Source organism: Chamaea fasciata, unplaced genomic scaffold (genome assembly GCF_029207755.1).
Source record: "Chamaea fasciata isolate MVZ Bird 193981 ecotype frontalis unplaced genomic scaffold, bChaFas1.0.hap1 SCAF_14, whole genome shotgun sequence".
NCBI classification, from domain to species: domain Eukaryota; kingdom Metazoa; phylum Chordata; class Aves; order Passeriformes; family Sylviidae; genus Chamaea; species Chamaea fasciata.
The window spans coordinates 1,598,948-1,612,342 of NW_027094099.1; positions in this window are offsets into that span (position 1 = coordinate 1,598,948).

A 13,395-nucleotide genomic window follows, 5' to 3' on the forward strand; every position below is an offset into this window, starting at 1 on the left:
CTTTCCCCACACCCACAACCTTCTTTTTTTTTTTTTTTCCCATAAATGTGTGAAATAATTTTACCACCCTTTTTTTTTTTTCTTTTAGTTACTCCTCCTCCCCTCAGATCTCGCCCTTCCTGGCATTTGAAAATAGCTCATGAAAAGGAGGAGGAAGGAGGGGAATGAAAGGAAGTGTGTGGGGATGCAAGATGGAAGGGAAAAGAAGGGAAAAATACATGAAGACTGAAAATACATGTTTTTCAAAGCAAATCAGAATGGCTGATTGCTTCGACTCCAGAACCCATTCTGGGAAAGGGCTGATAATCTGGGAAGTTTTCTAAGGCTCTCTGCATCCTCTCAGTTGTTAGGCAACACCTAGGAAGAAAGTGGCACAGCACACCTGCCTGCAGCTGCCTGTACCTCACGTGCAGGCAGCCGTCCCAGCTGGCAGTCGGAGTGCAGCACGGGAGCACGACCTTCCAGGGACCCAGATACCATTTGTGCTCAGAGCCGACTGGGATCGCTCTAAATGGATTTTTTTTTTGACTTGTGCAACACTTGTGGCTGGAACAGAAACGGCTGGAACAATCTCCTCAGGTTTGATAACCTGCCGGCAGAGCAGCAGCTCGGCCCCACAGGATCCAGGGGCATGGTGAGGGGAAGGGTCTGAGCCACCTCTGGCCTCAGAGGGGCTGCAGGCTGAGGGCAGGAGGGTTTTTTTTCTCCAGCCAGCACCAGGCTGCTGACCAGGATGCCCCCAGCTTGCTGGGCAAGCCATTAGTGCTGGAGCAGTTCCGGGGAGGGGTTTGTGCCTGACCCCTTTCCCTGCTTGCCTTGTGGAAGATCTCCATGGGAAACAGTTTTAACGCAGCAGCATCCATGTGCATCTCGTCCAGGGCTTTCCCCCAAGTGCTTCTCTGTAATGGATTGAATCCTTGACCTGGAGTGATGCTGCTCTCACAGGTCACCAGGGAATCAGAATTCCAGTTGCTCCACAGTTTTCCTGCCAGGGAGAGGCAGCGAGGCAGCAGCATCGCACCCCTAATGCAAATCTCCTGTCAGCCTTGGCAGTGCTGGGGCTGCCGGCACAGGGGGAGGGATGCTCACTGCTAGGGGAGGCAACCAGGGCAGTCTTTCCCTCCCACACCCTTTGTCTCCGTTTGATATCTCTTCTCTCCCTGCACAGCACCTTCCCCCTCCTTTCTGCTCCTGTTCTTTGGGCAGCAGTTCTGGGGCCAAAGGCATGCTTTCCAGCTTTTTTCTTTAAAAAGCCCCTAAAACCTAATTCATTGCAAAGCAACCGCTGCATGTCTGTGTCTGACACAGAAAGGAGTCGGGGATTTACGTTAGTGGCGGCACCAAGGGGAACCCGCAGCTGGATCAGCAGCAGCAGGAAGGCTGGCAGCCACAGGCATTGCCAGCACGGCTGCTGTTGGAGCCCTGGGGAGCCACCCCGTGAGCAGCACAGCTCTGCAGGGATGCACGGATGCAGTGCCAAGTCCAAAGGATGCTTCCCATCCCAATCAGGAGCATGACAAGCACTTCTCGCCTTGACAGCGTCAGAAGCCAAGAAGGGAACTACGTTTCATTCTGTGCCACACCAGCACCGGGAAAGCCGAGCTGGGCTGAGCCTGGGGGAAATGGCAGCACACTGAGGAGAGCCTGACTGCTCTGGGCGGCTTCAGGGTAAGCAAGAGCACCCCCACACCCCCCACGAGTGAAGGTGGGGGCCTCGGCCATTGTGTGCAGCTCCCTCGGGACCTTGGAGGGGATGAGTTGACCAAACCTGACAGGCAGTGCTGCCCCAGCCCAACACAGTCTGCAGGAGCCCAACAGGACCACTTGAGATGGCAGTGGGACACTGAACATTGCACCAGCTGAACTCCTGAGCCCAGCGACGCACTTCTTTCCTCAGGAGATGCCACCCTGTGACACTCTCTCTTCCCACCCTCCCACAAGGACACTAATTTTTTCCAGCTGAGCCGAGGAACAAACAAATCATCACCCACTCCAAGTAGGTGGGCTAGTCACGGCCAAGGAGAAGATGCTTTGTGTTTGGCAATGGTCCACGGAGCTAAGTCAGCAAAGCCAGATGATAGGCAGTGAATCCAGCCTTTCCAATAATAGCCCTGTGACACACGGATCACTCCTGCTCCAGAGGTCTCCAAGGGTTTAGTGTGAACTTCTTAATACCCCTGTTCCCAGCACACAGGAATGCTGATTGTGAAGCTAATCATCTTCCAGGGTGCCTTCATCAGCCTTAAAGCACTCTGATTCTGGCCTCCTGCATCCCCACCAGAGGCCCTGGGCCACATCCTGCTCTCGTGTACCACAGTGTAAATGTGTGTATCCACACCTGAAATCACATTGTGGATGTTTCACTGCTGTCCAAACATGCTCTTGGAGGCTCAGAGGAGCACCACTCCTTTCACTTCCAAGGTGACAACAAGCTCACAAGACCCCCCCCCGCCCACCCTGTGGACGTAACCTGGGCCTGACACAGTTCTTCCTCCACAGCCCCACCTTTTACCTCCAGCAATCAGCAGAAATCCCTCCTCTCCTGAGCTCAACACGAGGCATTTCAACTTCTGAGCCTCAAAATCAGACACAGCACCTTTTTTACCCACACATCCCTGCATGCCACAGACCAAGAGGCAAACACTGAATTACACCTTAATCCTCACACACAGAAGCGCCTCTTTCCAGAGCAGCAAATTATTTTATTATAGGAAAAGTCTAACCAGGGACCACACTGAAAGCCCTCACAAGCCATGTGCAAATAACCACGCATTAACAGCCAGGCAGGCACTGGAGCAGGGCAGAGCAATGTGGGCTTCATGTGGAAACACCAGCTCTGCCCAAGGCATGGCCAGCACTGGGCTTTCCATGTGTAATCCTGAGCCCCCCCATCCTCCTTCCTGCTCCCCAGCACCTGCCAGTGGGGTCCCTTTATATTTTACTCTGCTCTGGGGCTGCTCACAGGGCTGTTCATGGGGGCAACTCTCTCTGAGCCAGCCCTGAGAGTCCACACTCCTCTGCACCGATGTGGGAGCATCAAAAACCTCCACAGGTTTCAACACAGAGTCCCACAAGTGTTGTAGCTTGGCCAAAGCAGATTTTGCCCAGGAAATGAAGTTCTGATGGACATTCTCCAGCCAACTACAAAGGCACACAGTGCCTGCCAGCACTTGCACTGCTTGGGTGTTCCCCAAGGCTCTGGACCAGACGTGGAACAAGCGTAAAGCAGCATCTACCCTGGCTGGGAGGAGACTGCCTGCAAACCTGGCAGCTCAGACTTCCAAAGCTAGGCCAGACATGGGGTTTCCATCCTCCATAGCTCCCAGCCCTGCCACGTTCCTCACTCGGGATGTGAGATGGCAGGGAGGCACAGTGGCCCTGGATGAACCCAGCTCTCCCACCGCCACTGGGCTTGGATGTGGGGCTGATTAGAAGGATTAAAACCAGCTCAGCAGCGGGCAGCAGGAGGGATGTGCTGGCAAGGCCCAGGCTCGCCAGCCTGTGGGATGCCATCGGAGATCTTGAAAGGAAAGAAAGATCTGAGCGGGCATCGCTGCCCGGCTCCCTCTCTAACAAGGGACAGGAACAACCCGCAGTTCACAAAGAGCTCCCAGATGAAAGCAGCTCCATCCCCAGGATCTTGTTATTATTTCACAGATGTTTCTCACATACCTTTTCTTTACTGTTATTTTTCTAAAGTCGCTCATTGCTCCAGATAAATGGGGCCTCTGTGGCTGCAGGCAGTGGATGGCAGGAAAGCCAAGGCAGCTCCCAGAGGCTGTCCATGACACCGGCAGGGCCAGACACTGCCGAAACGCACAAACACCTCCACCAGGGAGGTTAAAATGTACCATCAGCAGGTATTTGGCAACAAATACCCTGCACAGGACCTCAGCCCACCTCCCCAGCCCCTTCTGCTCCTCTCCAGCAGGATGGGCTTTGCAATGGTTGGTTTCTCTGGGAATTGCTAAGAAATCCCAGCATGAAAAGCATTAGCAAAGAGTAAACTGTTGTGACCCAGCCTTCACCTCCGCCTCCGGGCAGGATTGCCATAAGACAATCTGAAATCCAGGCTGAGGAGATCCTGCCTGGTCTGCCCCAAATCTGGCAGTAAAAACAAAACCCCCCCTCCTTGAAAGCTAGAGCTACTAAATGGCAGCCAGGCAAAGCTCTGTCTGTCTTTGCAAAGCAGCCCTGAGCAGGACAGCCTCAGCCAGGGTCACTGGGCAGAGGGCCCATGCAGGGATGGGTTGTCCTCCTGCTCTAAACTGGGCATGCAACCTAGCCCTTGGCCTCTCCCAAACCCTGACTGAGCTTTTGCAGGGTAAGCGTGATGGCTGAACGACAAGAGAAGACTGAAAGAGGAAAAGCGAAAGGATTAAAAATAGATTCCAGTTTTGTTTCAAATATTGTAAAATAAAAGGTCCTGCAGCAACTATTGTGGAACCAAAAAGCACGTCGGCATCTCGGGCTGCGAGGCAGCTCAACAGCAGATGTATTTTTCATTAAAAGACTATTTAATATTGCAGGTTCCTGCTGAAGACCTGCTTTCTTGGTTCTGGCTGATTGCCGGGGAGACACTTCTTCCCCCTCCCTTGCCTGGAGGAGCAGGGATTTGCTCCCACAGCCCCGAGCAGCCCCTCTTGCACTTCTCCCTGCCTTGACATCCCCAGGAGCATCTCTTCCCCGTCAGCACCCCCAAGCACACACCCAGCACTAGCAAGGGCACCCCACATCCACCATATGACCCATGTATCATACCATCAGCCCACCAAGCAAAGGTAAAGAAGAAACAAATTATCAGGCATTAAATGTTGTAAAATAACAAATTATTTTTTAAAAAAAGCAAAATGAAGGGCAGGAACGATCCCAACTGCATGAGCCCAAGGACTGGTGGTAAATGGAACTCCTTTCCCCCTAATGAGAGACAACTACACTTTGTTAACTCAAACTTTCTCATTTATCACCTTTGCACTGCCTTTGTCTACCTCTTGGCTGGCAGGCCATGATAATGAATGAAAAACAGCCATTTATACCTCAGCATCTCACTCAGTACTAACACACTGTGCTGTGGGAATGGATTTACCCCACGCCCAGTTCAGCTCCCAGCACAATAAGGCTAATTTAGATGTTTAGCCAAATCCTCCTTTCTCCTCTGTCCTCCTTTTATTTTATTTCAAAGACAGCAGGTGCTGGACTCAGCAACTGGAAGCGCCAAGCAGCTGCAGGCAGAACATTGAGTGAAAGCCTCTCCTCTCCTGCCTGCTTCTCCACCTGTGATGTTCCCCTTGGGCACCCACCCGCGCTACTGGCACCCTGGGGAGCCGCACTGGAGCCCCTGGTCCTGCTTGTGGTATTTTCTGGGCTCTGAAAAGCAGCACAGGAGCCACTGACACACGGAGGCATCTTAGCCGTGGGGGCTCAACACAGGCAATGACCTCTGTTGATCCCCCTGGAGTCGGCTTTGGTGTCCCCGTGTTTCCCAAACACGCTGTTATTTGGTTGGAATCGTATGCAGAGTGCTGGCTCTGCCTCCCACGCAGCTGTTGATGGTGCAGCAGGGCTCTGTTTGTTCGGGATTTGCAACAGGGGAGGAGGGAGCAGCAGGCAGCTCTGCGAGCGGGTACGTGGCTAGATCCTGCCATTTCTTTAAAAATTAAAGGAATTGCCATTAATTAATTCTTAATTAATTAACAGAGGCTTCAACACTGAGAGATGCAGAATGCAGAGGAGAAGAAAAAAAGGCGAAACTCCCTGACTGCCGGACACATTTCTTCTGGTAGAAAAGCGTGTTGGGAGATTAAAAAATTCACGTTCAGATGATTTTGGAGGAGGCAGGCAGAGGTGACCGGAGCCCCGGCGGTGCCACCCCCGTGGGTGCAGCCCTTATCCTGTGGGCTCCTGGTCCTCCTGCTCAGCCCATCCCTCTCGGAGGGACATTGCCCGCGATCAAAGGAACCACCCACTAAAGTCCCCAGGGCTTGCCGGCTTGCTGGGAGAGGAAATATCAAACCTGTCTGGAAATCAAACAGCAGAGTCAGAACAGAGGGAAGAAAAGGAAAAAAACCCCACAGGAAACGAAACCTAAACTGACACCCTCTGTAACTGAAAACACCCAGCGCGGAGAATCATCGCTCGGGGGACGACACGCTTTGTGCAGAGGAAATCCAAAGTGACTCCGACCCCGGAGCAGCTTCCCCAGACACCGCCGGCCATCAGGGAGGGCCTGGGATGAGCACTGTCACTGCTCCCAGCTGCAGGCTTCACTGGTTTTGTTGCAGGTTTCTGGCGACAAGCTCTGAGCATGCAGATGCCGCTGTGTGTGTTATTAAAATCCTGTGAAGCTGGTGGCAGGAGGAGCGGGGCAGACAGCCCATGGGCTCTCCCACCACCAGCAGTGGCAAGGCAAAACACCTCCCTGAGGATTAAGAGCCTGGCTACTGGAAGAAATCTTCCACAGGGGTATCAAAAAAGCTCTGATGGAACACAAACCTCGTGTTTCAGCCTTAAGATGCTGTCCTCCCTGCCACCCAGCTGGCACAATGAGCAACGGGCCAGAGAACTCTGCGGTTAGCCCAGAGGTTCCAGCAAACCAGCAAAGCATAGAGGAAAACCAGCCAAAACCCCCTGAGGATGCAGATTCCATGGCTCACTAATACCTCATTTGAAGGCGTTATATTATCCTGAACCTTAATGAAAGCCACATAAAATAATAATAATAATAATAATAATAATAATAATAATAATAATAATAGGTGTTCAGTTTAAAAATGGGATGCCATTTCTCTGCTCATCACTGCTGTGATCTCTTGCTGATCTCCAAGTGGAAGCCATACTTTAAAAATATTCATGTGTGCCAGGCACTCTGGAAGAAAGAACTCTGGCAATTTGCCACAAAAACCCATACAGGAACTAGAAATCACAGGCAACAGAATGCATTTGCAGTCCTACTGGGAAGACCAAGGCAGGCAGAAACAGAAAGTGAGGAAGGAGGGGAGAAGGCACATGCTGGATGCTGACGTTCCCTACCCCAGTCTGAGCAGTCTGGGCAGACACCTCCAGAGCAGAGCAATGTGGCATCCCTGGAGTGTACAGGCCACCAACAGGGACTTCACGAAGGCTTCTCAAGCCCACAAAGGAAAAGCACGGGAGCTTTTACACATGAAATGAGGCTTTCCTGCCTGGCCTGCTCACAGCGGGCAACTGGAGGGTTTGCTGCCGGGCTGGACCCGAGCACAAGGCTGCAAGCGAAGGATTCGTAGCCACTGTCCCCAAGCCACCCTTGGTGCCCCCACGGCTCCATCCCCAATCTCCCAGAGCCACCACCACAGCATGGGCAGGGATGGGAGATGCTCTGCAGGCGGGCAGCCGTGGGAGCTGGCGCTCATCCTCCCTACCCAGCTCCGTCCCAAGCAAGACAGTGGAATTAAGCGCAAGTTATAATTAAGACTGGATGTTTGAAGAGAAACATAATCTCCGTTCCGTGGGATTCGCCGGCACAACAGTAATTAACGTCTCATTAACATTCGCCTAATTAAGCAGTTTATGAAAGTGGATAGATTTGCATACTGCTCTACTTCAGCTTCAGTGCATCCAGTTATATCCCGGCACCAGAATTAACCCTTCCAGGGCATTTCCAACCAAATTCCCAACCCTGCAAGGCTTCCCAGCCTCTCCCTGTGAGGACACAAGCTGCTGTCACTGCGCATCTCACTGCACAGTGCTTCTCACAGCCTGGTAAAACATCTCTCCATCACCTCTTTTCTAGCCAAACGCCTCCTCTCTATTAGCTCTTTTCCAGACAAACCCATCCTAAGCCTCTCCAGCTTTCTCCGTTGGTTATCTGTTTTTAAATACCTCAGCTGGTTTCAACGCTTTCCCCTAAGTCCTCGGCACATTCATAAGGAAGCAAAGAAGATCTGTAGGAGTTTCTGAAGATAGGGAGAAATGTCTCCTAAAACATTTCATGCTATACTCATTCCCAAATGTTCTTTAATGTTTAAAAACAATGACTTCAAGATTAAAGAGCTGCTCCAAATTCTGAACACCACTTTAAAAGCAGAATGCAACAGGAGCTTCCAAAAGGGTTTTACCATAGGGAGTACCTTCCCTCTCTTAAAGAGTCCTCCTGTCATTGAGAGGAAAGGCAAACCAGCAAAAGCAGTGACAACACCCAGATGATGCTCTGTCCCTCTTGGGGACAGCAGGACACCATTCCCAGATGGATCCTGGAGCAGCCCATCAAATAAGATGCATCACACACGCATCCCCTTGGCAATAAGTCATTTGAATTGCTGGACATAACATTTTCCGCTGCTAATACTGACTTTCTCTTCTGCTGTTGGATTAGTAAAGCTGCTGCATCCATCACACACTTAAAAAGACCATGTGCAAACCTGCCTCCCCCCGGGGCATCTCCTGGGGGGCGAAAAATGAGCTCTCTAGTTAGTGGTTAATGCTTGGAGACGAGATGCAACTTTCCAGCAAATACAGTGGGAAAGAAAAATTCATGACACAGCCTTTCATTGAAAATCAATAAAGCTCAGACCTGCCTGTGATGTACACACTCAATTTATTCCTCGCTCAGCTCACTGCGTCTTCACCACCAGCCCTCTCAGATCAGTCAGGTCCTTGCTGGAGGACACAGCGTCCCTGCTTGCCTCTGGGTCATGGCACTGGTGTCACCAGAGCCACCGGGGCTGTCACCTCCCTGAACCTGGCAGTCCCAGGCCCCCGGCTGCAGCAAGTCATGTTCCTGTGGCTGCGATCCAGCCTCACAGCATCCCTCCCCATAAAATGTCCAGGAGCAACAGCCCAGCTGTGTCCAGTGGCAGAGACAATTCCAACGTTTCCTTCTACCTCCCAAGGGGTTCTACAGCTACAGCAAAGTGCTGTGCCAGAGAGACACTCTGGATTTGCTCTTGGAACACCTCTGTCTTCAAAACACATCTTAATTTTCCCCTCTCCCCAGCAGCTAAAAAACAGTCCTGGAAGTGATGATGGAACGAGCCATCCTCCCGAGCCAAGCTAGGACATCCTCAGGTCTTGCCTGAGCCCTATCCAAAGGAACTCCATCATTTGTCCTGTCCTGCTCCCCCTTCCTCTCTGAGGAGGCTTTGAAATCCATGTGAGACACACCCCAAATCCCTGCAGATTTAGGCGTTAGCCTCTGCCTTTAAACATTTTTTTTCTTCCTCCCCAGATCTCCCTGACAATGCAGAAAACAGTCCCAGAAAGGAAGGGGGGAGGGGAGGATGGGGCATGTCCCTGCGCTTTGGCCACCCCCAGCTAGCCAGAGACCCCAAAATTCTGGGGAGATGGAGAAACAGCTGCTCCTTTCTGATGCTGGGGTTGCATCCTACATCCCTCCTGCAGCCAAATCCTCACTGGAGACAGGAGAGCAGCTGAGGGATGCCGGCAGGGGAGATGCAGCACAGCCTCCCCTCCCTCCCACTGTCCTCCCTCCAGCTCTGCCACTCCTCTTGCACGGATCCTACACTGCCACCCTCTCCCAGAGCCACCACAGCAGCACCACAGAGCTGCCCAGAACCGGGGTGAGGGGCTGCCTTTGGTGCAGGGCTGGCTGTGAGCTGAGGGCTGAGGGGGATCTGGGAGAGGTGGGTGTCCTGCTGTGCTGGGGGCTCATGCCGGGCTCTGCAGCACAGCCTGACCTACTTTCTCGGGCGGTACAGTCACACCAGCCGCAGCGGCAGCACGGGGCTTCTTTTCTCCTCTACCACATGCAGATGTCTTCTTACAAACTGGCAGTGGGATCACGGCGGGGTCCCCTCTGTGCCACCACCTCGAAGCATTGGCTGTCCCCTCCCTCACCTCCAGCCACCCCTGCTGCCTTTGAATGGGTGCCCTCCTTTCCCTACCCTTTCCCAAAAAATTCACGGCACATCTCAGCCGAGAGGAGGATTTATTGATCGTCTTATCTGTGTCTAATCCCAGCCGGAGCGCTGTGATAAACGAAGCCGGTAAAATAAAATGCCTTCCTGCAAGGTCTCTGTGTCGAGAGCAGCTGGCTGCTGGCGGGGTGCAAAGTGGGGAGCAGCCCCCAGGGTCCCCCGACTCACCTGTGCAGGGAGGAGCAGCACATGCTGGCAAAGGCCTTGAAAGAAGGAGTAATGTGCTGTGAGCACCCATCCAAAGCTGAGGACAGGGGTGGGGCACAAACCAAACCCCAACTATTCCATCTAATCGATGGGTAAGCAGTTTAAATGCTCTTTCACTGCAGTTCAGGGAGCCCTAATTCCAGGCATGACCTGAATCTCTTTAAAAAGAGAAGGGAGGGGAAGCTGGCAGGCAAGGAGTGGGGAAAGCCAGAAATGCCAGGGATACTGATTTGTCCCTGTTTCCTCTCTGCAGAACAGCATCTGGGAGAAAAAGCACCTGCTAAAGAGAAGGGATCCCCGCGGAGCAGAGATCCGGAGGCGCGTGCTCGCAGCAATCCCTATTACCCAGCCTGGACTGGAAACGCTTGACGCAAGAGCAGGATGACGGATGCTTCGGTCTTTGTGAGAGCAACCTGGGGTGCCGACGAGCACTGACAAACCAGCCCACCCCAGCACAAGGAGGGAGCAGGGGAGCTCAGCCCAAATGCAATGTGGCCGGATCCAGGTCAGCTGGTGAGCCTGCTGGGAAGCACGGGCTATAAAAAGCACAGGCGAGATGCTGGGATCATCCCAGAGCAGCGAGGAAGAGGTGACGATGGCCCTGCCCTCTAAGTCAGCAGTGCCAGGCTGGCGATGGGCGGCAGAGAATGGCACCAGCCACACAGGACCATGGGCGAGCACCCTTCTCCCGGGAATTTCCAAAGTAATGGTCCGTGAGACAGCACTGACTAAGAGTTACTGCTGATTTTCCAGAGGGAGATGGGGTGTGGAGGAAGGGGGACTGAGGTTGCCAACAAGGCAGGGCTGGCAGATGGAGAGACGCGGTTTGGCACCACCAGCCCTGACCGAGGAGGCGGAGGTGGAATTGCCATCCCCTGCATCCTTCTGTGCTTGGTACAAAGTGGTTGTGCTCCTTCAGCAGGGGGATTCCATGGGGAGCTCCAGCCTGGGATCCCACTCTGCATGGAAGCAGACATCCTGGGTGCACTGGAATGGGGACAAATCCACTGACCAGACAAGCCTGTCATCTCAGCCTATTCCTGGACAAGGCACATGCATGTGGCCAAGAGCTTTCCTCTAGCTCAGCATGGCCCCAGATCCCCTACAGACAGTGGACAGAAGCAGGGCTGGCTACACTGGGCTTTCAGCTCAAGCTGTTCCTACCCTGCTGCTCTCCTGCCACCCAGTGTCATCATGTTCCCTCTACTCTCCCAAGGAGAATCACAAATCTGCCTGCAATCCCTCCTTGGAGGCTTTGCCAGACCCTCTGCCAAGCACCACAGACCAAAGGGTTAATGGGTGATGAGGGGGAAAGGCTGCGATGCCTGTTCCCCACTCCCCACCCCTGCAACAGGACCTGTATGGGCAGCAGTCACTGCAGCCCTGCTCCCCAGCCCCGATTTCGGTAGAGCAGGGCATGCAGGGAGCTGTCAGGCCCTATCATGACTCACACAATCATTTCTCCCTTCAAGCCAGGAAAAAAAAAAAGAAGACATAATTAAAAAAAAAAAAAAAATCAGGCAAATAAATGTTTGAAAAACTGGAGATAAACAGAGGAGAGAGGAGATAGAGGCAGCTAATGAGGTCCCTGGCCCCGATGAGAGGTGCGAGGAGAGCACAGATGCTCCTTGGCCGGCAGCGATCCCACCCGTCGGGCACAAGGAGCACACAGGGGACAGCACTTCCCGGCACAGCCCTGGCACTGCTGCCAGGGACCCGCGGGCAGCTCCGGGGAGCCCTCCCCAGGGCAGTGGAGCAGCCAGCCCTGGGGCCAGGACCCCCGGCAGCCCCGGGGCAGTGTCTGCACAGCCACACAGCACAGGGATGGAAGGATACCCTGGCCCAATGAAACCTCACCGAGCTGCAGTGAGCAGACTGGGGGCACTCCCGGATTTATTCTTCTCCCCCTGCTCTATGAAACACACATAAGCTTATAAATGCTCGGTCAGGAGGAAGCCAGAAGCCCAAGCCTGTTCCCATGCAGACCCCCAGCTTCCCTATGACTTAGCCAACCCTTGCCCTAGGGACTGAAAAAGGAAAAAAGCCGAAAAATCTTGATTCTTATAGCTAAAACCAAATGTGTCACCTCAGTAACAAATTGGCCTGCCTGCCTGGCAGAAATTGCTCCGTTGAAATACATATCCATATTATTCTTTTTGAGTTGCCTTTCCCAAATCTGTTCAAGAATGGGGAAGTTTTCAAGTCCCTGTGGACAGCAAGTCTTCCTGCTCCCTTCCCAGCACCTAGCAAGGTAATTATCTGCCAGGAGCCCCGGGCTGTGCCACGGCTGGTTACACTGCTAATTGGCAGAAATAAGCCAGTCCCCCGGAGCACCCTAGGTCCATCCCCATCCCTCTCTGCTTTCCTCCTCCTCCTCCTCTCCCTGGGGGGCACAGCAGAGCATCTTGTGTTTAGCACCGGGAGGGCCTTGTACTCCTTCCCTGGGTGCCAGAGGTGCAAAGATACTCCTGCTCACCCAAGGGACGAGGGACAGGACCCCAGAAACACCCATTGCCAAGGGGATGTTCCTTTCCATGAGGCTACCAGGTGGACAAGGACACCGTGGAGAACACTACTTCTGCAGGTACCAAGAGACTTACAAAGTGCGTAACTTAGAATCTGTTTCAGCCTCTTCTGGAGGGATACTTAAGAAGTGGATGCTTCCCAAGAAGTCTTCTCTTCCCAAAACGAAAGGAAAAAAGGCTCTGATCTTGGAGGCATTTCAATCTCCCCCCTTGGACTTCTCTAGTTTTCGCTCCTCACAAGTTTCCCAGTCTCCTCACGGGGCAAAAGTCACATTTAAATAAGCCACGGGCTTTGCCAGGAGAAGGGCAGAGTGCGAGCTGCACAGTCCCAGAGCGAGCATCTGCCGAGCGGCACGGGAGGCAGGAGCAGCACAGGAGGCAGCCACGGGGAGCGCTGGGAAGATGCCCCTCATGCACGTGATGCGTCGGGAGGAGCATCCCCCAGTGCCTGGCCCAGAGATGGGAGGGAGCCATCAGAGCCCAGCCACTCTACCAGGATGGCTTCAGGCTGCTAGGATGCCACGCCATCAGCCTCCTCGCCAGCAGCGCCAGCGGGAGCTCCATGGAACGTCCGGATGAGCGCACTCCCCACCCTTGGATCACAGAGCGCACACCAGATCGGTGATCCGAGGAACACGGGACAGCAGCTTGGGCTCTCCAGATTTACACCCATCCCTTCCTGATGCTTCAGTGCAAGACGTCCGAGGCCCCACGCCACCAGGAGCAGCATCAGCAAGAACTGGGGCTGTTCT